A 24,962-nucleotide genomic window follows, 5' to 3' on the forward strand; every position below is an offset into this window, starting at 1 on the left:
AATGTAACAGCAATTTATTTCATTTAATTGCTGAAAATGTGTCATTTGGTAGCGATTTATGTACACTGAGTTAAAATGGCAAGAAATCAAGGTTAATCCAACAGTAACCTATGCGACATGCTGTACAAAAATTACTCCGGATTTTTATGGAATATAAATAATTTCTACGCAAATTGAAAGTAAGTTAAGCTACATGTACATATTTTGTTTCAGAATCAATTTAATAAGTTGAAAATGGTGGAAACATTTTTATAAACTCGTAAAATCTGCTGTCTTCTAAAGCAGATTTTTATAGGAGTTTAAATAGAAATTTTAATTTTGCAGTGGATTATTATTATAAAGTCAAATTGTAGTATATTTTAATTAGAAATTTGAATTATAATAGATTTTTAGTAGAAATTTGAATTGTAATAGATTTTTAATAGAACTTTAATTTGTAGCCAATTCTAAACAGGGGTAAATTAACTACAATAAATTTTTAATATAAAATTTAATTATAATAAATTTTTATTTTATTATATATTTCAATTATAATCGATTCTTTATAATATGTAAATTATGGTACATTTTTATAAGTATCCATAATAGATTATATATATACACAGAAACACTATTTAATCATTTAGTATTCAATAGAATTTTTTCAATTATTAGTGTGTCATCTGGATGTGGCGTCCATTCCACATTGGTGCTCCATTTCAAAGAATCGTTGACAATTAACACATCACCGAAACAAACAAATGCATAGTTTTTTTATCATTACTATTATAATGAAAATGTTAAGTGAGAATTTTAAATAAAGATAATCAATCTTAACCTTACCTTGCGTATCTTACGAAGTAGCGGGTCTTTGCAAGCCACTTTTCTCGGTATAACAGCGCATTGTGACGACATTTGAGTGATAGATGTCGCGTCAAGTGTTGGATTTATGGTATGTGTTTCGATTATTGTGCCCATTAAAGTAACGTCCGTTGTTATTATCGAATTGAATCGGTTTTTGTACGTACATCTCACTTCTTAAAACATGTTAATTATATGTTAATGTCTTTTATATAAGTACGAAGTTTTTTGTAGGAAAAATAAATAAACAATAGGAAATGTGTAATAAAATATACAGTACAATTTTTGAGCGTGTTACTAAGCCCTACAAAGATGAGACGTTAATTTTTGGGAAAGAGCACATCAATTGTCGAGCATACATTACTTTTAGTAAAGGAGTTTGCACAACGCTGATCACTGATAATGTAAACTACGTAACAATTCTTATAGTTAGGCAATTCCGAACCAACGTGCTGCGATGTTCTTATGTATGGTGTTCACTTCAATTGTCTAAACATAAACAATCTCTAAATATAAACATCTCAGAAGCAACACGTTTTTCCAAGAAATATATTAAGTACAAATCCTTACATCCTTACACTGCGATTTTTTGCGTAGAAAAAGGCCACGTGAACAAGTGCAACTGATATTGATTTATTAGCTTACAGTCAGAAAAAAATAAAGTCTCATCAATCTAATTTTTGTCCGTAAAATTATAAACGAAGTGATAACCATCACCGAGATTCTATATGAACTTATCTTTATAATTTCTTGTCCGTCGCTTATCAACGGTCACTTCCTAAGACAGAAAACGCATCGTACCCTTTATGGTCAGTGCAATTGTCTTAACAGGATTATTTGATATGTAAACTCCTATAGCAACAACATAAATTTTGTCTATAACTCTCAAATTACACACACAATTTACAATATATATTTTCAAATTAAATCACTGTATATATATTATATTTTGCAACGTAAAGAGTATTTTGTCCATTTCATTAATAAATAAAGTAAATAATCGAATAAGTAAACAAATTTTTTCCTTCATTAAATATCCTTGTAAGATAAAATTTCAAATGGATCAACTTTTTTTAAATTTGATGGAAAATGATGATATATATAAATGACTTGCATATTTTTGAGTTCTTACTCTGACAAGTTTAATGGACAAGAAGTAAATAAATATTTTCTTCAGGTTGCATTTTGTCGGGATGATAAATTAATTAAGAAACTTATTATATATTTTACAATTTTATTATATCAGCCTACAACGCTAATTTAAAAAATCTGTTTTCTTGATCCTGGTTACTAATATGCATACGGAAAATTTCATCGTAGTCGGTTGATCTTCATATAAGCTGATGACTAACAGCCTTGTTCTGGACACTCGACCTAAATAAACAAATGTATAGAGTTATTATTATTATTATTATTATTGTTATTATTATTATTATTATTATTATTATTGTTATTATTGTTATTATTATTATTATTATTGTTATCATAACGAAAATGCTAAAAGAGAATAATAAGTTAAAGTAATCAAACATGATCATACCTTGCACAGTTCAGCTATGCGCGGGTCTGCGCAAATATGATGTTTTGGCCATTTGCACGCAGATCGCTACTCAGAAATAGACGATGCCAAGAATTATTTAAAGTCCAAAACAGAACATGTGGTTGTATTTGATGTGCAGTAAATTCTACCCAATTGTACTTAAATGTACAAACAAAAATGGACAGTTCATGAAGATACGATTATTCCAACCTAGCGACATTTTTTATAGTTGTTGCCAATCGGCATATATAAAAACGAGCAGCAAGGCTTAAATAATCGCATCTCCTCTTCCAGAAATGACTATTTTGTTTACGAGCTGAGGGACAATAGGGGAGAATTTACTGTATAATGATTTACGTATCACACTTGTCGCGTAGCCCGTTCTAACTGTTACACAAATCTAACAAGCCTGTACTTGTTTGCACGGAACGAGATCTGTCAGAATTCTTTAAATTACATACTAACGTAATTGATTTGATAATAATTGGATAATACCATAAAGAAATGCCATACCGCCAATCTAAAACACTTCTGAAGAATGAACCATGTACCTTCAGTTTATTGTAAATAAAATCAATTTCAAGAATAAATATGAGTGCTCAAAGGAAGTAAACATTAAATATTTATACTGTAGCAGACATAAGTTTAAGACCCTGATATACGCGTGGAGAGATTAATTGTTTCACTAGATTTATGTAAGGAATATAAGGTGTATGCTGTACTGATTAGAACATAATACTCCGACATATTTCTTACAAAAATATAAATTGTGTTACTGAACATATTTGGAGGAATATGTAATAATAATGAAAAATTATTCTGCAGTATCCTCGGTTCCGTAAAACTTCTGCACATCTTTTCGGAACAGAGTCTATTAACATAATAATCCACTGAAATGTTGTTCCATGCTGTTTCTACTATCGAAGAAAGCACGCCGAGATTTTTTGATCTTGATTGATGCACTTGGCGTTTCACGATACCTTAATCGATTGGATTAAGTTCAGGAGATTGCGATGGCCACGGTAACAAAGTAATTTTTTCCTGTGCGAAGAAACTTTTCACGATCTTGGACGTGTTTTGGATCATTATCCTGTTGAAATATGAAATTATCACCAAAACAGTCGCGTGCATATGATATCATGGTTTCTCCATGATTCCTTCAATTCGTCGAATTGGATCTACGCCGTTACGTGAAAAACACGCCCATATCATTACGTTTCCGTCACCGTGCTTTACGGTACTTAAAGTGCATCTTGGCTTTGGGTCTTCATCAATACGACGTCTAACATACCGTACACCATCGGATGATAATCGGTTAAACTTCGATTCACCAGAAAATAACATCTTTTGCCAATCATTAACTGCCCAGTGCTTGTGAGCTTCAGCAAAGATGATCCGCATTTTCCGATTCTTAGCACTCAGCAATGGTTTGTTGCGAGCGATACGTCCCTTCAATCCGAACTCTTGCAGTCGTCTTCTAACAGTTCTGTCGTGAATGTGCACACCACTTGTTGTGGCTATTTCCGTTGCAATGTCCATAGCTGCGCGAAAACGTTCTTTTTCGCTTAAGCGATGCATAATACGGTCCACGTGTGCGGTAGTTTTTCGTGGTAGTTTTTCTACCTTGCTTTGGGCGATCATAGGGAGATCCAGTTTTCTTCCACTTGTACCACGCTTGCTTGCAATCAGTCGTTGATCTATTGAATACTATTGTTATTTCTAAAAATGTTTTGTTTTCTTTGCGTAACGTATTAATTACTTTTCTTTTGTCCGCATCTAAATTAACGGCTTTACCCATGGTTTGGATATATGTAAGTATCTTGCAACGATAATAGGTGTAAAACGAAAGGAATACACGAAGATGGAAAATAGAGGAGAGAGGAATAATAACGTCGTGTTAGAGTACTAGTCTTAAACTATTGTCCGCCAGGAAACTGAACATCGACTATACACTATTGATAAAAATCAACATTGTTTAGTTTCAAAGGTCAGGCGTTCGCAGTTAGAGAGAGCATGATTGTGTGTACACAGGGTGTCCAAAAATTATGATATTTCCAGAAAATGTGGAGTTCCTGAGGTGATTTGAAGTAACTTTTTCGTTTGCAAAAATTTTTTCCGAGCCATCGTTTACGAGTTATTGAGGAAAAACAATGACCAATGAGGGGCGAGCGCGCCTGGCGCTAGGCGGCCGAGCCAATAAGCGGAACTGTGCTTCGTGCGCTCGTTGGCTTGGCCGCTACGCGCCAACCGAGCTCGCCACTCATTGATGAAAACGATGCCTCGGAGAAAATTCTTGAAAAGGAAAAAGTTGCTTCGAATGATCTCAGTAATCTCCAATTTCCCGGAAGTATCATAATTTTGGGGCTCCCTGTATTGTAGCAAGAAATAGAAAGAAACAAGCTACATGCAAACTGCATAGGTTAAATCATATTTACAACTGTCGGTCTTAAACTTATGTCCGCTACTGTACATATAGCTGCTGATAAAAATATATCGTAGATATATAGATATATATGATAACACTAAGTTGAATTTTCTGTTTAAAATAGTGGATTTGAAAGCAACTAATAATACTAATTCGACTACTCACTAAGCGACGTTTGTGCCCTAATGAAAATAAATCGGATTACCAAAATTTTCGTTATTGACTCAGATTGAAAAACGTAATTTTCTTATTTTTTTTGTTACTCAATTTAATATTTATTATTTTTTTGAAAATTCTTGTACGTATTATCTAGTAAACTAGTCTTTCCAAAATCTTACAAAAATTATACTCGTGTTGCATTATTTCCCTACAATGATATCTCTCCTTGATTCTTTGAATGCTACTCTCTACTCTTATAATTACTGTTCTCGCCGATCGATAATTATTTGCGATAATTTATTAATTAATCATATATATAATTATATTAATCGATAATTATTTGCTTTCGAAGAATCTTTACTATTTGATTTTCTGCTACAGATATTGTAGGCATATTACAAACAAACGTCCATATGGGATGTTTGAGCATGTAGATAACAAAAGATCAAGACCCTAAGTCTTTGATACATAAGCTAGGATTTTGAAGAAAATTCGATTGACACTATAAACAAGTTTTGAACGCAATGGATTAAAAATGGTTGTTATATAATTATGACTGGATTGTGGGAGTTTGCGCGAATGAATAATCCAGAAAAATCAAACTTAACAAATGAAACGAATATATTATAAAAAATATAATACATATAAAATATATATATATATATATATATATATATATATATATAAAACATATAAAATATATAATATAATATAAAAAATATCTATTTTCCTGTTAAATATTTTGGAATATCAAAAAATTCAAAAATTTTTAAAGGACTGCCGACGAACATCCAGAGGATGTTGCGTGATGCCATTGGAGTAAATTGAAATATGTTTCAGATACAATGTGTGATGTTGAAAAGTCATTTTCTATATTGAAACTAATTTTTTCCGACAGAAAGCATCAATTTTCAATTGAGAATTTAGAAATAGATATTATATTCTTTTCTCATCATAATGTTAACACCTCAAAAAGTTAATAGAGTTACTATAGTTGCAAAGATATAGAAATATTTTATTTCTTTAACACGAATAATATTCGATTTTGTTCATAAAGCGAACATGTTAATATTTGAATAATACGCACAATATGTATAACATAATTAATTTTTCGTCTAATTTGTGTAATGTTAAGTGCATTTTTAATGTACGTCACATTGTATACAAAATTAAATACGTTCATCAAACACAATTTCACGAATTTTTCAGTATCTATGCAAATGCATATTTGCCAAATATGTGCTGCATATAGTTTGCATATATCTTGCATATAGTTTGTATATTCTTGCTTATACATAGTATGCATATTCACTACATATCGTAAGTGCATAAACGTGCCCAGACCAACTATGATGATCGTGAGAACTATGTGCGTTGTCGGATCAGGCGTGAGGTTTAGGTCACTGTTAGAACATCGACCGATTTGCAGAGATAAAAATGATATTATATAGACCAAAAATCGTCACCACATTAACGTGGCGCAATACAGATGACCGAAAAAATATGAAATGTAATAAATTTTGTTCCGAACGTAACAAATGTAATGATATTAAATGCAGATTAACTTACTCCAATTGCTTGTGTCACGGAAATTCCTGACAACAGAATCATGGAAATGAACAAAAAGAGGAGTTGTAGTTTGTGGTTCATGGTTGCAAGTTCTGTTGTACTAAGCTTGTCAGTAGCCAATGACTGTCACAGTGGTTTCCTCTTTTTATAGGAAAAACTTCGTGCAGAATAATCCTAATATAGATTATGGGAACATTCGAAAATGTAATTCCAACTTCACGCGATAAATGTTTAACCGTGTGCGGTTTTGGTGTAGAACGTGACGAAGGATAATAAACAGGTAGAATGATTGCACTTATCTATTTATTGTCCAAGGAAAATGTGCGATTGTATACACAGAAACACTATTTAATTATTTCGTATCCAATACATTTTTTCCGATAATTGGTGAGTCATCTGGCCACACTGGTGTTTATATTCAAAGAATCGTTGCTAATTAACACTTGACCGAAACAAACAAATGTATAGAGTGTTTTTATTATTATTATTATTATTATTATTATTATTATTATTATTATTATTATTATTATTATTATTATTATGAAAATGCTAAAAGAAAATAATAAGAAAAGTGTCGGGTTTCTGCAAGCTACTACACTCTCGGTATAACAGCGCATTTGATATCTAAGAGATCGACGATGCGTTAGTCATTTCAGGTCCAGAACGGAAGATGTGTTTTTATTGGAAGTTACCAATTACTGTTATTACTGTGTCGATTAAAGTAATGTCCAGAGTTTTTAACGAATTAGATCGGTTTTTTAACCTATGTCTCACTACTTAAAACATTTTAATAACAAATTTCATAAGTAAAATATACAAGCAATACGAAATATTTAACAAAATATACATGACAATTTTTTGAGCGAGTTACTGTGCCCTTGAAAAGATGAAAATGTAATTACTGTATCTCAATTACTGAGCCTTTTCTAATTACTGTGTGTCAATTACTGGGCTTCAATTACCGTGATGAGTTCTTTGTAAATAAGTGTAACAAGAACGTAAAAATATGAAGTATTCGGTTTTAAACTATTTAGCATAAATTATTATAAAATATATGTACCAATACTTACGTCAAAGACTTGTGTCTTTGTGTAACTGTTTCAGTTACTGAATTACTTTATTTAAAAAAATATGTCTAAGAAATCAATTATATTATTGTGTTTCCTGTGATTTGGTCGAGTTATATGAATATAAAAGCTTATTTTTTTTGTTTGGAAACCATAATTTTACCATTTCTTCATCTTTATTTGCTACATGTTTCTTAAGTGTTTTAACAAGATCAAGGCAAAAACATATCGAAGCAATTTCAGGAAACTAAAACTGTTGATTTCGCATTTTAAAGGTATTTTGATTCGGTAATATTTTCTTATTTCTATTAATGTTAATCAAATCAATTGAAATTTTTCCGCAAGTTTATATTCTGCGTATTATCTAGTAAACTAGTCCTAAAATTGTACAAAAATGAAACTCATATTGAGCATGTTAGTTGAATAACGTAAAACGCGTATAGTAAAGGTGTTTCCAAAACGCTGAGTATTAATAATATGAATGACATAACAATTCTTAAAATTGAGCCATTCCAGTCCAATGTGCTTTGCCCTATGAAAAAGCTTCGTTCGCAGTGGGATAAAAATTTATTAAAAAGTTGTTCTACAATTGGAACCAAACTGCGGGAATTTATGCGAATGAATAATCCAGAGAAATCAACAAAACAAATAAAATATTAACAGAAATATGTTTCGTCATTAAAAGACATAAAAATTATATTTTTTTCTCTTGCACATTTTAAAATATAAAGAAGTTCGTCTATTTTGTAAGGACTGCCAATCAGAAATTGTTGCAAGATGCTTTTGCTGTAATTTGAAACATGTGTCAATTACATTGTGTAATATTAAAAAGGTAAACTTATACGTCTGACAAAAGGCATCAATTTTCAATTGAGAATTTGGAGAAAGGTATTGTATGTTATTCTCACTAAAATCATGCATGCAACCTAATGCATAGAAGTATTATGTACAGTGTAATATTAATAATCAGATACTGAGAAAGTTGATAAAGTTAATGAACTTTGAAAGATTAATTCTTTAAAAATGTATAGAGTTAATACATAAAAATGTTAATACAGTTTAAAATAGCTGCAAAGGTATACAAATATGTTATTTGTATAATACGAATAAAATTATATTTTGTTTCTAATGCAAAAAAGTTAATATTTGAATAATTTTTTAGACAAGTTTGTGCAATGTTAAACACATTCTTACGTACGTCACATAAATATCACATAAATATCATCTACGTTCTATATAGATGATATACATTTTGCATATAGTTAGCATATTCTTGCATGTACGGTGTTTGCATATTCGCTACATATCCTGAATGTACCAAACCTCGTCAGTCCAATTATATAGTTCGTGAGAACTATGTGCGTTGTCGGATCATGCGTGAGGTTTCGGTTACCGTTAGGACATCATCCGAGTTGCAGAAACGGAAATGATATTATACATATCAAGGATCGTGAATGCGTCCGATTAATAATATATCTCAGTCCTTACACATTACCGTGGCTCAATACAGCTGGCTGAAATAATATGAAATAATGTGAATTTTGTTCGGAATTTAACAAATGCAACAATACTAAATGCATACTAACTTACTCCAACTGCAGGTGTCACAAAAATTCCTGACAACAAAATCATGGAAAGGAACAGAAAGAGAAGCTGTAGGTTGTGGTTCATTATTGCAGGTTATACTGTACTAAGAGTGTCAGTAGCCAATAACTATCACAGTGATTTCCTCTTCTTATAAGGAAATCTTCGTGTAAAATATTTTTAATGTAGATTATGTGAGAATGTTTGAAAATGCAATTCCAACTTTACGCGATAAATATTTAACTGTGTGCAGTTTTTGTGTAGAACGTGACGAATGGTAATAATCGTTTATCTGTATAATGTCTAAATATGCGTATTTAATATATACAGGAACACTATTTAATTATTTAATAACCGGTACACTTTTTCTGATTATTGGTGTGTCATCTAGAAGTAGCGGCCATTCCACATTGATGTTCCATTTCAAAGAATCGTTGACAATTAACACTTCACCAGAACAAACAAATGCATGGTATTTTTATTATTACTGTTATAATGTTAAAAATGTTAAAAAGGAGTATTAAGTAGAAGTAATCAAACGTGACGATACCTTGCATATTTTACGTAGTACGGGGTTTGAGCAAGTCACTTTTCTGGGCATTATAGTGCATCCTCGTGACTCCTAAGAAATAGACAACGCGCGAATTATTTCAAATCCAAAACGTAAAACGTGCTTTTATTGGAAGTATAATGATTTACGTATTGCACTTGTCGCGAAGGCGGTTAAAACTGCTACACTATTACTTTCTTTTCGATATTCTGAACAGTTGAAATTTTTCCGAAAGTTCTTTTACACGTTCATGTACTAGTAATCTAGTTCTCCGAATGCATTTCTCTTTTTCTTTAATTGCAATACTCGATAATACATAAGCTTTATAAGAACAGGTCAAGATAACAGGTCATGAATACATCCAGAAGCGATTAACAATGTTTGAGAAAGAGCATATCAATTGTGCAGCATACGTTATTTTTAGTAAAGGAGTCTGCACAACGCTGATCATTCATAATATAAACTACGTAACAATTCTGATAGTTAAGCAATTCCGGACCAACATACTGTAATGTGGTCCAAAATCAATTGCCTAAATGTAAACATCTCAGAAACAACACATTTTTTCCAAGAACACTATTAAGTAAAAATCCTCACATCCTTAAGTACAAATTCTACAATCGCTTACATCTCCATAACATAGACACTGCGATTTTTTGTGTAGAAAAAGTCAGGAAAAGATGAAGCCTCATCAGTTTAATTTTTGCCCGTAAAATTATAAACAGTCTGATAATCATCCACGTGATTCTATATGAAATTAACTTTATAATTTCTTGTCCGTCGCTAATCGACAGTCATCGCATAAGACAAGAAATAGACCGCACCCTTCATAGTCATTACAAATTGTCATATCAAAATCATTAGATATGTGAACTCCTATAGCAATAACATAAATTTTTGACTGTTATATCGAAGTATACAATTAAAACTAAAAAAAGCATTTTTAAAATTGAAAATGCTCAATAGTTATACATTAACGGAGCAGATTTAAAGGCAATAGTATAATAGAATTTGAAATTAATTTTTTTCGAAACAAAACAAGTTCGATAATATAAAATGAAAATTAACTTACTCCTACTGCTGGTGTAACGAAAACTCCTGACAACAAAATCATGCAGACGAAAAGAAAGAAGAACTGTAATTTTTGCTTCATGGTTGTAGGTTCCCTTGCCTTAAGCTTGTCAGTAGTCAATGACTGTCCCACTCATTTACTCCTTTTATATGGAAAGCATCGTGCAGAACGTTCCAAATATAGATTATGAAAGTATTTGAAAATGCAATTCCAACTTTACACGATAAATGTTCAACTGTGTGCAGTTTTCGTGTACATCGTGACAAAGGGTAGTAATCTGGAAGAACAATTCCATTTATCTGTTTTTCGCTCAAAGAAAATGTGCGTTTGACATACAGTAACAATTCAAAGTGCAGTATTAGAAATGTACCCTGTATATGTTATTTTTTGCAACAATTAATATCTTCTCAATTATTTAATTATTTAGAATCCAAAACCATATTTTTTTATTATTGGTGTGTCATATTGAACTGGACTCCATCCTACAGAGTGTCCAAAAAATGTTACTTCCGGGAAATTAGGGATTTCTTAAGATCATTTGAATTAACTTTTACCTCACGGAAAATGTTATTCACGGCTTTGTTTACGAGTTATTAAACAAAAGCGCTGACCAATGAGAATCGCTGTCAGTTGATGTAGGGCGGCCAAGCCAATGAACTTCGATCGAAATTGAAATGTGCTTCGACCGCTCGTTGGCTTGGTCGCTTTGCACTAGCCGAGCTGGCCTCGCATTGGTCTGTATTTGTTCTTAATAATTCGTAAATAGAGGCACGGATTGCATTTTCATTGATAGAGTTTTGTAATCAAGGCACGCATCGAGATAGACATAAAATCTTAATTCAGTTACATTGAACCATAATACAAACAAGATCTGTTTCAGTTACTTAATTACTTTAAATGAAAAACTATATCCAAGAAGCTGATTATATTATTGTGGTTCTTGTTTTTTTGTTCGGAAAGCAACTTTCTTTCATCTTTATTTTCTTCGTGTTTGTTAAGCGTTTTAACAGCATCAAGTTAAACATGTATCAAAGCAATTTCAGAAATCTAAAACTTTCGATTTCGTATTTTCAAAGTTTTTAGAAATTGAACTTTTTGATTCGGTTACGAAAAATATAGATGAAATTTTATTTTAAAAATTCGATATTTTTAATTGGATAATGATGTTTTCAAATATAAATAAAATTATCGTGAGGACGCAGTAATCAGGGAGGAGCATAATAAGTGGTATACTTACCCTATACTGTTTTACATACTGCCAAGCAGCTATCTTGACGTAGATGAAAAGAGAAATTATTTTTGTTCCATATTAACATTTACATCAATTATGCTGCAAATATCAGAATAACACTTTATGTTACGTTGTCGCCATATTAAAACAATTGAATTCATCAAAATTTATTCTGCATTATTCGAAACATTTATGAGAAAGCCCTGTAACTGAGCTCTTCCTTTTCTCAGTCATCTATACATAGCAAGTGTATGAATGGGTTAATATCATGCTGACGCAAATCACGTACTCCTCATTACGAGAAACAGAGAGCCTTTTTATTTACTAATGAGTGTATTGTGTTTACTGGTAAATTTATTAATCGGATGTTTTAGAGTTATGTTAATTTATGTTAGACAAGTGAAAGGAAATAATAAATTCTTCATGCATTTAATAATATTTCTTGTAGAATATAAATTTCGTCGTTACTTGCGACCTCTCCCCAGCGTGATGGCAATTTGTAAATATCATTTTTGAGAAATATACGTATTGAAACTTAGGATCACATTATTTGACAGAACTTTTCTATATACCTAATAATAACTCTAGAATTTAGATCACTTGCTTTTTATCATCATGGCATATGCAGATTACATGTCAAGACATAAATCAAATTTTCAAAAATGCCACTTAGCCCACTATGATTCTAACCTACTCAGATAAGATGCGTACTGAAAGAATTTGTTACAGTATTCCAGTTCCAGGAACATACTGCAAGATTAAAATTATTCTCTTAAAAATCTAATTCTCTACTTTGCCGCACGGTGGGACCGATTCTGATCCTTGCGGGCCAAATGGCTTAAAACGAACTGAGTAATATCTACAAAATAAGCGGTCATATTAAAATAAGAAAGATAAGAATAGCATCAAGAGACCGCAGAAATAAACATTCAAACTCAGACATCTCTAAAGTGTCGCAAATAAGTCATTATTCGTATAGTCTTCTTTCTGTTCTTACACTTGAATAGTGACTACAAAATTTTGTAGGAGGGCAGGGATAACAATCAGGGTGTAATATAACGATTTTTTTAGCAGAATTATTTGATATGTAAATACCTATCGCAACAACATAAATTTTGTCTGCGGCTCTCAAATCTTCCGACGCAATTTACACTAGGTATTTTCCAATTGAATCACTGTATATATTATATTCTGTAACGTAGTGTATTTTAACCGTTCCTTTAATAAATAAAGTAAATAATCTAATTAGTAAACAAATTGAAATTTGTCCAAACGACTTGCATTTTCTTTAGTTGTTAGTCCGACTACTTTACGGAAGAAATAATAAACAAAAATTTCCTTTACATTGCAATTCGTCGGGATAATAAATAAATTTAAAACTCAGGTTTTAAAAATTTCTTATACGAGTCTATAATGGAGATTTAAAAAATCCGCTTAGTAGATCTTAGTAACTTATATGCATAGAAGCTGTAAATAATTAAAGTTCACCAGAACCACAGTTTTGTCCCGATTTTTAATAGTATCAGCCAATAACTGTCAGGAATCTGAAGATGTTTAAAATCTTTATATATAGTATCTCTAGCTTCATTCCGCGTTAACCGATTTTGATACAATTTTCATCATGCGTACGAGTTACCGAGATCATCAAAATTCAATTTTTAAATTCTCTTTATAGGTTCGGATAAAAAAGTTAAAGAACAACATTATCTCTCAGCATTATTACCATTCCAATCAATTGCAATCTAAAGAAATGTTGTATTACTCGTTTACTCGTAGAAAACAAGCCGGAAAAAAAGATTCATGTCATTTCAACCTATTTTAAAAATATTATTCCATTTGAAATACTATTGACATACTTCCTGCAACAAGTGTATGTTTGTACCTCAATGTTTTCACGTTAACGGGGCACAATATAATATAGAATGCATATCAACTTACTTCGACTACTAGTGTCACGAAAAGTCTTAACAAGAGAATCATAGAAACGAACAGAAAGAGGAACTATATACTCCTTATATGGTAAATATATATTACATATACTCCTTTTATATGGAAAATTTCCTGCAGAATATATCACGTGTAGATTATAAGTTCATTTCTAAATGCAATTCGAACTTTACAACATAACTGCTTAACAGTATGCGGTTTTCGTGTGCGATGTGGTGAAGAATAATAATCTCGTAGAATGATTGTATTTATCTGTTTATTGTCCACATGAAATGTGCATTTGATATACAGGAACACTACTTCAAATCATTTAATATCCAAAACATTTTTTTTTATTATTGTATTGACATCTGGAACCGGTGCCCATTCCATATTGGTGTTCCCGTTAAAAGTGCCGATTAACACTTTCTCTAAACAAACAAATGTATAGAGTTTTTATCATTATGCTTACAACGAAGATACTAAAGAAGTGTAATAAGTAGACATAATCAAATGCGACCTTACCTTGCAAATCTTAGCTACTACTGGATGTTTGCATAACAAGTGTTTCGGCAATTTACACGCTGCTGGTAGCTGGTAAAAAATAGACGACATCAGAATTATTTCAGGTCTAAAACGGAAGATGTGGTTATATTGGAAGTACAGTAAATTTACCCTAATTAATTTTCAGGGTGCAAACAAAAATGGACAATTTGAAAAGTGAAGATACGATTATTCTAGCCTTGCACCTTTTCTTATAGTCGTTGACAATTGGCAACCATAAAAACGAGCCGCAAGGCTTGAATGATTGCATTGATTCTTCCAGAACGGTCTATTTTGTTTACAAGCTCTGAGGGACAATTAAAAATACTCTTGAAGAATGAACCCTACATCTTCTATTTATTATAAATAAATACAACTTTAAGAACCAACATGAGTGCACAAAAAAAGAAAATATTAGTTATTTATATTTATAATCGCAGATGAGCATATATCGTAGGTATCATGACACTAGGTTGAACTTTATTTTTAATATAGTGGTTTTGAATGCAATGAATAGTACTAATTCGACTTCTTAGAGAGCGGCGTTTGTGATCTCTCTCTCTCTCTCTCTCTCTCTCTCTCCCTCTCTCCTTTAAAATTTATAAATCGAATTATTAAAATTTTTCTCATTGACACAGATATAAGGTTTCAAAAATTATTTTCTTTTTGTTAGTCAAGCCAGTTGAAATTTTTTCGCAAGTTCTTATACGTATTATCTAATAAACTAATCCTTCTAAAAACATACAAAAATTAGACTTATGTTGCTTCTATTTGATACAATTATGTCTCTTCTTCATGATTCTCCGCGAATGCGGAGAGAAATCTACTTTTATTATTACTATACTCGTCTATCGATAAGTATTTGCATTTGAAGGATCTTTACTATTTGATTTTTTTCTACAGATATTTTAGATAAAATTAGGCAAAGATCCGCATGGGATGTGATCCACACATGATCAACACGTAGATGACAAAAGATCGAGATGTATTGTTCACATTTATCATAATACAAGTCTTTGATACATAATCTAGGTTTTTGAAGAAAATTTTCTTGGCACTACGAACAAGTTTCCAACGCAATGCGTTAAAAATGATTGTCCTAGAGTTATAGTTAGACTGCGAGAGTTTATGCAAATGAATAATCCAGTAAAATCATCTTAACAAATGAAGAAACTGAAATATATTTCATCATTAAAAGATATAAAAATATATATTTTCCTGTTACATATGTTGGAATATCCAGAAATTCTAAAATTTTTAAAGCACTGCCAATTATTCTCACCAAAAATTCTGCATGCATTCTAATACATAGAAGTATTATGTTTTGTATTAAATTAAAAAGCAGTTACTTTGGAGATTTAATACTTTAAAAATGCATAGAGTTAATAAAATAAAAAGTGAATACAGTTAATATAGTTGAAAAGGTGTAGAAATATTTTAGTTGTATGACATGAATAATATTATATTTTGACTTTAATGTAAAAACGTTAATACTTGAATTTGTGTAACGTTAAATTCATTTTTATGTACGTCACATTGTATACAAAATTAGATACGTTGATCAAACATGATTTTACGAATTTTTTAGTATCTATGCAGATGCATATTTATCGAATCTATGATGTATATAGTTTATATATATCTTGCATATAGTTTGTATATTCCCGCATATACATAGTCTGCATATTCATTACAAATCGTAAGTGCATAAACTTCTACATATTAATTATAACGTTCGTGAGAACTGTGTGCGTTGTCGGAACAGCCGTCAGGTTTCAATTACCGTTAGGATATTCTTCGAGTTGCATTACAGCCGACCGAAAAGATATGAGATAAGATGGATTTTATTCGGAACGTAACAAATGCAATAATATTAAATGCAGATTAACTTACTCCAACTGCTGGTGTCACGAAAATTCCTGACATCAAAATCATGGAAATGAACAAAAAGAGGAGTTGTAGTTTGTGGTTCATGGTTGCAAGTTCTGTTGTACTAAGCTTGTCAGTAGCTAATGACTGTCACAGTGGTTTCCTCTTTTTATATGGAAAACTTCGTGCAGAATGTTTCGAAAATATAGATTATAATACTCGAAAATGCAATTCCAACTTCACACGATAAATGTTTAACTGCGGTTTTCGTGTAGGACGTGACAAAGTGGTAGATGTGTTATCATTGGAAGTAGGGTAAGTGTATCAATGCCGATTAAAGCGACGGCTAAAGTTTTCACCGAATTAAGTCGGTTCTTTAACCTACGTTTCACTTCTTAAAACATTTTGGTTATATGTTGATACATTTTATGTCAGTACAAACTTTTTCATAAGTAAATCATGTAAACAATACGAAATATTTAACAAAAGATACATAACAATTTTTGAGGAAGTTACTGCCCCTTGAAAAGATGAAAGTTAATTACTGTGTCTCAATTACTGAGCCTTTTCTAGTTACTGTGTGTCAATATCTGTAGACTAATCCAATTACTGTGCTTCAATTACTGTGATTAGTTCTATATAGATAATTCTATAACAGAAATGTAAAATCATGAAATATTTCGTTTTAAATTATTTAGCATAAATTATTATAAAATAAATATTTCAATACTTCCTATATTCTTCAAAATAGGAAAGACAACCATGTGTAGCATACACACATTTTACGATTTAAGAATATAATGTTAGGAGTAACCCGCTGTTTGTCATGAGAGGGCTCAGTAATCAATGCGCGCATCGAAAAAGCCATGAAATCATAATCTAGTTATATTGCACCGTAATACAAACAAGATGTAAATCTCATTTAGTACATTAAATAAAATATATTTCTAAGTAGTCGACTTATTATTGCGTTTTCTATATTTTAACCGAGTTTTATTGATATCATTTCTTATTTTTTTAGTTTGGAAAGCATCGTCTTACCTTTTTTTCATCCTTATTTGCAACGTGTTTCCGAAGTGTCTTAACAGGATCAAATACACTTCAAAGCAATTTCAGGAATTTAAGACTGAAGATTCCGCATTTTCTAGGTACTTTAATTTGGTTATAAAAATTAGAGATGAAATATAATTTCAAGTATTCAATATTTTTAATTGAATAATCCTATTTTGAAATATAAATAAGATTATTGTGAGGACACAGTAATCAGGGAGGAGCACAGTAAATGGCACACTTATAATATTTTACATACTGCCACGCAGCTATTGCGTAGCACGTTCAGACTGCTACATGAATGTAACGTGCACGGATCTCGATTTCACGCAACAAGATCTGCTAAGAACATTTGAATATACTTAATTCTAAATCCCTTAACGTAGATAAAAAGAGAAATTATACTGCAGTTTTCAGTATAGCATACAATGCGAATGGATTACTATGTTCTTGCTCTATTGAAACAACTAAATTCAATAATTATGCATTCTTCGAAACATTTATAAGAAAATCCTGTAATTTAAAGTTAATTTAATTTATATTAGTTCTACCGAAAAGATTTGTCCTTTTGTGAAGTGAAAGGAAATAATAAATTATTCCTATATTTAATAATATTTATTGTACAATATAATTTGCGTCGTTGTTTATTACAATTTGTAAATATGATTTTTGAAAAATGTATGTCTCAAATAAACATGTGCATTTTTATGATTTATTTCACCCGCTTTTTTAACATTTTGGCATGTGCAAATTACATTTTAACATATAAGTATATGAATTTTTGAAAATGTCATTTCATCACAGGCCACTGTGATTCTAAGCTATTAATATAAAGATGCTTTTTGCAAAAATTCATTATAGGTTTCCACTACTAGGAACATAGTACAAAATTTATATTCTGTTTCTTAAAATGTGATTTCGACGTGAAAGTGAAAAGTTCTACGCACACTGGTACCTATTTTGATTCTAGCGGACCGTTTGAAAATAAGTAAGATAAGTAGTATTGTAATTTATCCCCTCACACTACGACCCCTTTCGTAGCTATGATGATGAAAAACTTCCTATACGTGAACAAAAACTTTTATTTATTTCTTGCTAACCTTTACATTAATGTTTAAATGTTGATGATTAAGGAGTAGTATTTTATATCGCTGTAAAAGCAGTACGTAGCATCCGATAAGTATATCTGACATGATATCGTAGTGAAAGTGGTTAACAACAGAATTGTCCTAGTAATTAAACGATATAACCTTCGGTTTTTGCACGCACTAAAGTGACAGAAATACGGTATACAATATGTTGTACAGATTACACCCAGTTCAAATTGATCTGCATGTTCTTACCCGTTTCGTAGAAATAACATAATCAGATTTAAGAAAGATAAAATTATTGACATCGATCTCGTCCATAATCTCATTGCATGAGAACATAATTGATATAATAATAATAATAATAATAATAATAATAATAATAATAACAAGATAAATCCTATTTCTAAAATCAATATGAGTGTTCAAAGAAAAAAATTACTAGATATCTATAATTGTAATTGTAGATAGGAACGTGTGTATTGCGGATATGAATTAATACAGTAAAGTCTCCCTAATTGATGTTCAGATTTTGCACAAAAATGGACAGTTTGGGAAGAGGAGATACGATGATTCGAGCCTTGCAGTTAGTTTTTATAGTTATCGATTGTCAACAATTATAAAAACAAGCTGCAAGGCTCGAATAATCGTATCTCCTCTTCCCAAATTGTCCATTTTTGTGCACAATTTAGGCATCAATTAGGGGACATTACTGCACTAGGTTGAACTTTTGTAACATAGTGCATTTGATAGCAATTAGTAATTCGGCCTATCAGCGAGCGGCATTTGTGCACCTCTGAATGTTATAAATCGCATTGTTTAAATTCTCCTTATTGGATCAAGTACAAAGTTTGTATAAGGAAACAATTTCGATTGCAGGTCAAAAATATATTCAGAAGTGATAATTGGTTGGCAGGAAACAGCATGTTTGTTACACAACGTAAAACAAGTACAGTAAAAGTGTTCCCAAAACGTTGAGCATTAATAATGTAAATCACATTACAGTTCCTACAATTGGGCCATTCCAGTCTTATCTGCTTGGCCTTATGAAATGATAATTACATTAAAACCAAATTGCGGTAATTTATGTAAATCAAAAATCCACAGAAGATTATCAATCGTCATTAAAAGATATAAAAAATATATTTGTTTCTCCTGCATTTTTTGTAAAATAAAGAAATTCACATATTTTGTAAGGACTACCGACCAGAATATGTTGCAAGATGCTATTGCAGTAATTTGAAACATGTGTCAGTTACATTGTGTAATATTAAAAAGGTAATCTTATACGTTTAAACTAATTTTGCCCAACAAAAGGAATCAACTTTCAATCGAGAATTTAGACAAAGGTATTGTCTGTTATTTTCACTAAAATTATGCATGCAACCTAATACGTGCCGTGTGTTTATGTAAGCTGTGTTTATTAATACATTTCGAAATGTATTAATAACCGTTGTTGACAATACATGATTGACAACGATCGAAGATTTTTTTTATTTTTCATTTTTTTTTTTAGTTGATTACTATTCCTATTCTGAATTTTTGTTATAACTTCTTAATACAGCTCTATATGGCCAATGTTTACATAACATTTTTTTCTTACTTTGTGCCATAGAATATACTGACAAAGTTTGAACATTAAAACCTGGGACACCCTGTATATACCACAGATTGTAAATGCGTCCAATTAATATCATATTTCAGTCCTTAGACATTACCGCGGCGCAATACAGCTGGCCGAAATAATATAAGATAATCTGAATTTTGTTCGGGATTTAACAAATGCAATAATACTAAATGCAACTTAACTTACTCCAACTGTTGGTGTCACGAAAATTCCTGACAAAAAAATCATGGGAACGAACAGAAGGAGGAGCTGTAGTTTGCGATTCATTATTACAGGTTCTACTGTACTAAGCTTCTCAGTAGCCAATGACTGTCACAGTGGTTTCCTCTTCTTATATGGAAAACTTCGTGCAGAATTTTCGTAATGTAGACGATGAGAACAGTCGAAAATACAATTCCACCTCCCGACGAAAAATGTTTAATTGAGTGCGGATTTCGAGTATAAAGGATACTAATCTGGAAGGTTGAATGCATTTATCTGTATATTTTCCAAAAAATTCGTGTTTAAGATATACAGGAACACTATTTAACTATTTAACATCCAGCACATTTTTTCCGATTATTGGTATGTCATCTGGAAATGGCGTCCATTCCATCTTGGTGCTCGATTTCAAACAATCGTTGACAATTAACACTACACCGAAACAAACAATTGTATAGTACTTTTATTATTACTATTATAATGAACATGTTAAAAGAGAGTAATGAGTAGAAGTAATCAAACGTGATGATACATTGCATGGCTAATGATAATATATAAGCACTTACGCTCTTTATATGGTTAACAACGTGCGGAACATTCCAAATAAGGATTATGAAAATATTTTAAAACGCAATTCAAACTACACTCGATAAATGTTTAACTGTGATCGGTTTTCGCGACGGACATGACGAAGTTAATAAGCTGGTAGAATGACTGTGTTTCGCCATCTGATTCTTATCCAAAGAAAGTGTTCATTTAACACATAGGAAATATTTAAAACAAGTGTAATATTCTCAATGATCACTATACAAGGTGAATCTCGTAATATGACGATATGAGATAACTCATAAAGTACGTTGTAGGAAAAAATGCTTCAGATAGAAGTTGCATTGTTTGCAGGGGGACATATAGTATTGTAATCAATTTTACATGATTTTATTTTATTATCGAGATGCGAAGTTTGCCTTCAACTTTTAAGTGCGGTATTACAGTCTTACTATATCGTATTTTTTTAAATAGCCAAAGTGATTTTATATCGTATTAATAGTCGATTTGTATGCAACTTAATTTATTGTTTCTATATTTCAGTAACTATTTATTTTAGATCCGATTTGGTATAATACTTTTCATGTAGAATTAATGTCTTACCCGAATACGAGAAGAAATATAAACCATTCAATTTAAAGAATTGAAGGTGACCATCATATTTAAAATAATATTTCAAATAATTATAAAATAAAACAGTGTGTCATTTAAAATAATATCACAAATAATTATAAAATAAAATAATGCGTTATTTAAAATAATATTACATACGATGTAATATTATGTGATCCCAGGCATAGAAATAGTTATTAAATGAAGTAACATGTAATCTGAAATAATATATAGAATAATGTTACTTCATGTGTACCTAGCTATGGAGTATCTGTGTGATATAAGTGCTTTTGCACATTGTTGTTTCGTGGCACCGATAGTCTGAGTAAGTAAAATACTCCTCGTAATTTCTAAAGTGTCTCATCTTATCTCTATTATGCATTTTAAATAAACTACTATTAAAATCCTCAAATCCTAAATTCACATTTTTATCCATTATCAAAAGGGTTTCAACTAGTGTAGTCATTTCGATTCAACAATTTTATTCATGGTTGCATCAACCACAATAAAATTTCTGTAAAATCAGCAATTTCAAACAATATATAGTGGACTTAGCGAAAATCAATTTAATTTCGTTCGTACGTTTTCCAATCGCTCCTTTCGGAGTATTTATTCAGGCGTAACAGGAAAATGTTGATACGTAAAGTATCAGTGCACTGGATTATTTCAGAACACCTACATACATACGTATGTAAAACGCTCGATGTACGATTTTTCCTACCGAAAAGACAACTTTTGATACATTTTTATTGCGACGTGTTTTCCAAGCTTTATTCGAACAGTTTATTTTCATTTATTTTTAGCCTACCTTAAAACTCGTGAAACATCTCAAAGTATCTGACGATGTAACATTGGTTCCCATGAAAACGAGACGTTAATAACAGGAACGGTCTTCCTGAAAAGAATTCTATTTAATAAGAGAAGCAAAAAGTTCTCTAACCTCTATAAAGTCTGGCAAATTCTTCTATTCCTTCGGCTGCGTCTCAAAGTAAGTTACAGAAACTTGATACCATAAAGCAACTATTCTTCTTCCTATTCGACTGACAATTAATTTTTCCAAAGAAAACAGACTAAATGAATGTGGAAATGTTCTTCTATATTCACCATCACCATTATTTTAAGTAAAATGGATCACTGTACAAAATTATTTTTCTACACAATCTTGACGATTTTGATGATTTTTTTTATCTGCTGGATTTAATACGTAGCGTGTGACCTATTTAAATTGACCATGTCAAGTATCTTTGAAATCGTTTATAACACTAGAAAATATTTCAAACTAAATTTGAAAGGTTTTAGGGGGCTTGTAATCTTATACTAACAAGACTTTATTAGGTGAATGCGTCGAGGACAAATGGAGTTGAATTATATTTTTTTAATGGAATTATATATTTTTTATTATACTACACGATTCAGGTCGTAATGCTCTTTATAAAAATGCTGAGGCATTTATTGCGAAAAAATCAATTGTTTACAAGATATTTGATTTTTAGTATCTTTCAGTGATCATTCAAATTCTTTTTGTTAATGTAACAGCAATTTATTTCATTTAATTGCTGAAAATTGTGTCATTTGGTGGCGATTTATGTACACTGAGTTAAAATGGCAAGAACTCAAGGTTAATTCAACAGTAACCTATGCGACATTCTGTACAAAAATAACTGCGGATTTTTATGGAATATAAATAATTTCTACACAAATTGAAATTAAGGTAAGCTACATGTACATATTTTGTTTCAGAATCAATTTAATAAGTTGAAAATGATGGAAATATTTTTATAAACTCGTTAAATCTACTGTCTTCTAAAGAAGAATTTTATATGGATATAAATAGAAATTTTAATTGCAGTGGATTATTATTGTAAAGCCAAATTGTAGTAGATTTTAATTAGAAATTTGAATTATAATAGACTTTTAGTAAAAATTTGAATTGTAATAGATTTCTAATAGAAATTTAATTTGTAGCCAATTCTAACCGGGGTAAATTAATTACAATAAATTTTTAACATAAGATTTAATTATAATAAATTCTTATTACAAATTTCAATTATAATCGATTCTTATATAATAATATGTATATTACGGCACATTTTTATAAGTATATTTAAATTTTTTTGAGATTTCAAGGTCATCGGTATTTTTACAAATGGGATTACATATTTCTATCACTATATCATGATAGCTAAGATCAAGACGAATCCAATAACCTACAAAACCATGACCTTCATGTGACCTTGGGTACGAAAAATGAAGAAATTTTTAGTCATGGGCACGCATAATGAAATAAGTACAACAGGGAAATCAACAATAAAAAGTTTATTGTAAAAAATGTTCAAAATTATTTCCATATCCAAGAAGCCGATTATATTATTATGGTCCTTGTAATTTGGTCCAGTTTTATGAATATAATGGCTTTTTTTTTTTATTCAGGAATCTAAAACTTTAGATTTTGCATTTTCAGGGTTTTTAGCAACCAAAAGTTTTGATTCGCTTATGAAAAATATAGATAAAATTTTATTTGTAAAATTCAACATGAATGAATGAAATCAATGAAATTTTATTTTAAAAATCCGATATTTTTAATTGAATAATGCTGTTTTTAAATATAAATAAAATTATTGTGAGAACACAGTAATCAAGGAGGAGTATCGTAAGTGATACAGTTACTTTATAATCTTTAAATATTGCCAAGCAGCTATCGCGTAGCTCATTCAGACTGCTACATAAATGTAACGTGAACGGATCGTGTTTTCACGCAACAAGATCAGCTAGGATCACTTAAACAGTCGTAATTCTAAATCCCATAACATAGATGAAAAGGGAAATCATTTTTGTTCCAGATTAATATTTACAACGATAACGCTGCAAGCTTCAGAATAGCACGTAATGCTTCGTTGCCGTCATATTGAAACAATTAAATTCATCAAAATTTTCTTCTGCACTCTACAAAACATTTATAAGAAAGCACTGAAAGTGGACTTCTCCATTTCTTTGTTATTCATAACAAATGTATGAATGGATCAATATCATAGCGACGTAAATCCCATATTCCCAATTACGAAAAACAATGTGCCTTTTTATTTACTAATGCGTGTATAGTGTTGTGTTGCTTACTGGTAAATTTATTTATCGGATATTTTAGAGTTATGTTAATTTATGTTAGACAAGTGAAAAGAAATAATAAATTCTTCATGCATTTAATAACATTTCTTGTAGAATATAATTTTCGTCGTTACTTATGACCTCTTGCCAGCGTGATTATCATTTTTTAGAAATATATGTATTTAAACTTAGAATCACATTATTTGACAGAAGTTTTCTATATATGTACCTAATAATAACTCCAGAATTTAGTTCACTTGCTTTTTATCATCATAGCATATGCAGATTACATATCAAGATATAAGTCAAATTTTAAAAAATGTTATTTAGCCCACTATGATTCTAACCTACTCATATAAGA

General features: G+C 30.7%; 1 protein-coding gene and 3 long non-coding RNA genes across 5 annotated transcripts in view; 1 reads left to right on the top strand and 3 right to left on the bottom strand.

Annotated features, from left to right (window-relative positions):
- LOC143259277 (potassium voltage-gated channel protein Shaw-like) overlaps nucleotides 1-24,962 on the top strand; it is a 421,748-nt gene that overhangs the window by 59,557 nt on the left and 337,229 nt on the right. The gene's annotated exons all lie outside the window — the stretch shown is intronic.
- LOC143259276 (uncharacterized) lies at nucleotides 2,055-6,678 on the bottom strand. The gene is made up of 3 exons (XR_013033088.1): nucleotides 6,534-6,678; nucleotides 2,381-2,446; nucleotides 2,055-2,214 (listed from the first exon to the last, which is right to left on the bottom strand). It is a non-coding gene; the product is annotated as an uncharacterized LOC143259276 (long non-coding RNA).
- On the bottom strand, nucleotides 6,823-10,951 carry LOC117220165 (uncharacterized). Of its 2 annotated transcripts, none has more exons than XR_004490207.2 (4): nucleotides 10,807-10,951; nucleotides 9,735-9,806; nucleotides 9,191-9,631; nucleotides 6,823-9,114 (listed from the first exon to the last, which is right to left on the bottom strand). It is a non-coding gene; the product is annotated as an uncharacterized LOC117220165 (long non-coding RNA). The 2 variants fall into 2 exon arrangements; XR_004490204.2 differs by having other exon boundaries at nucleotides 9,187-9,631.
- LOC117220157 (uncharacterized) lies at nucleotides 14,224-16,555 on the bottom strand. Its single transcript, XR_004490200.2, has 3 exons — nucleotides 16,400-16,555; nucleotides 14,489-14,557; nucleotides 14,224-14,394 (listed from the first exon to the last, which is right to left on the bottom strand). It is a non-coding gene; the product is annotated as an uncharacterized LOC117220157 (long non-coding RNA).

Source organism: Megalopta genalis, chromosome 4, assembly GCF_051020955.1.
Source record: "Megalopta genalis isolate 19385.01 chromosome 4, iyMegGena1_principal, whole genome shotgun sequence".
Lineage (NCBI taxonomy): Eukaryota > Metazoa > Arthropoda > Insecta > Hymenoptera > Halictidae > Megalopta > Megalopta genalis.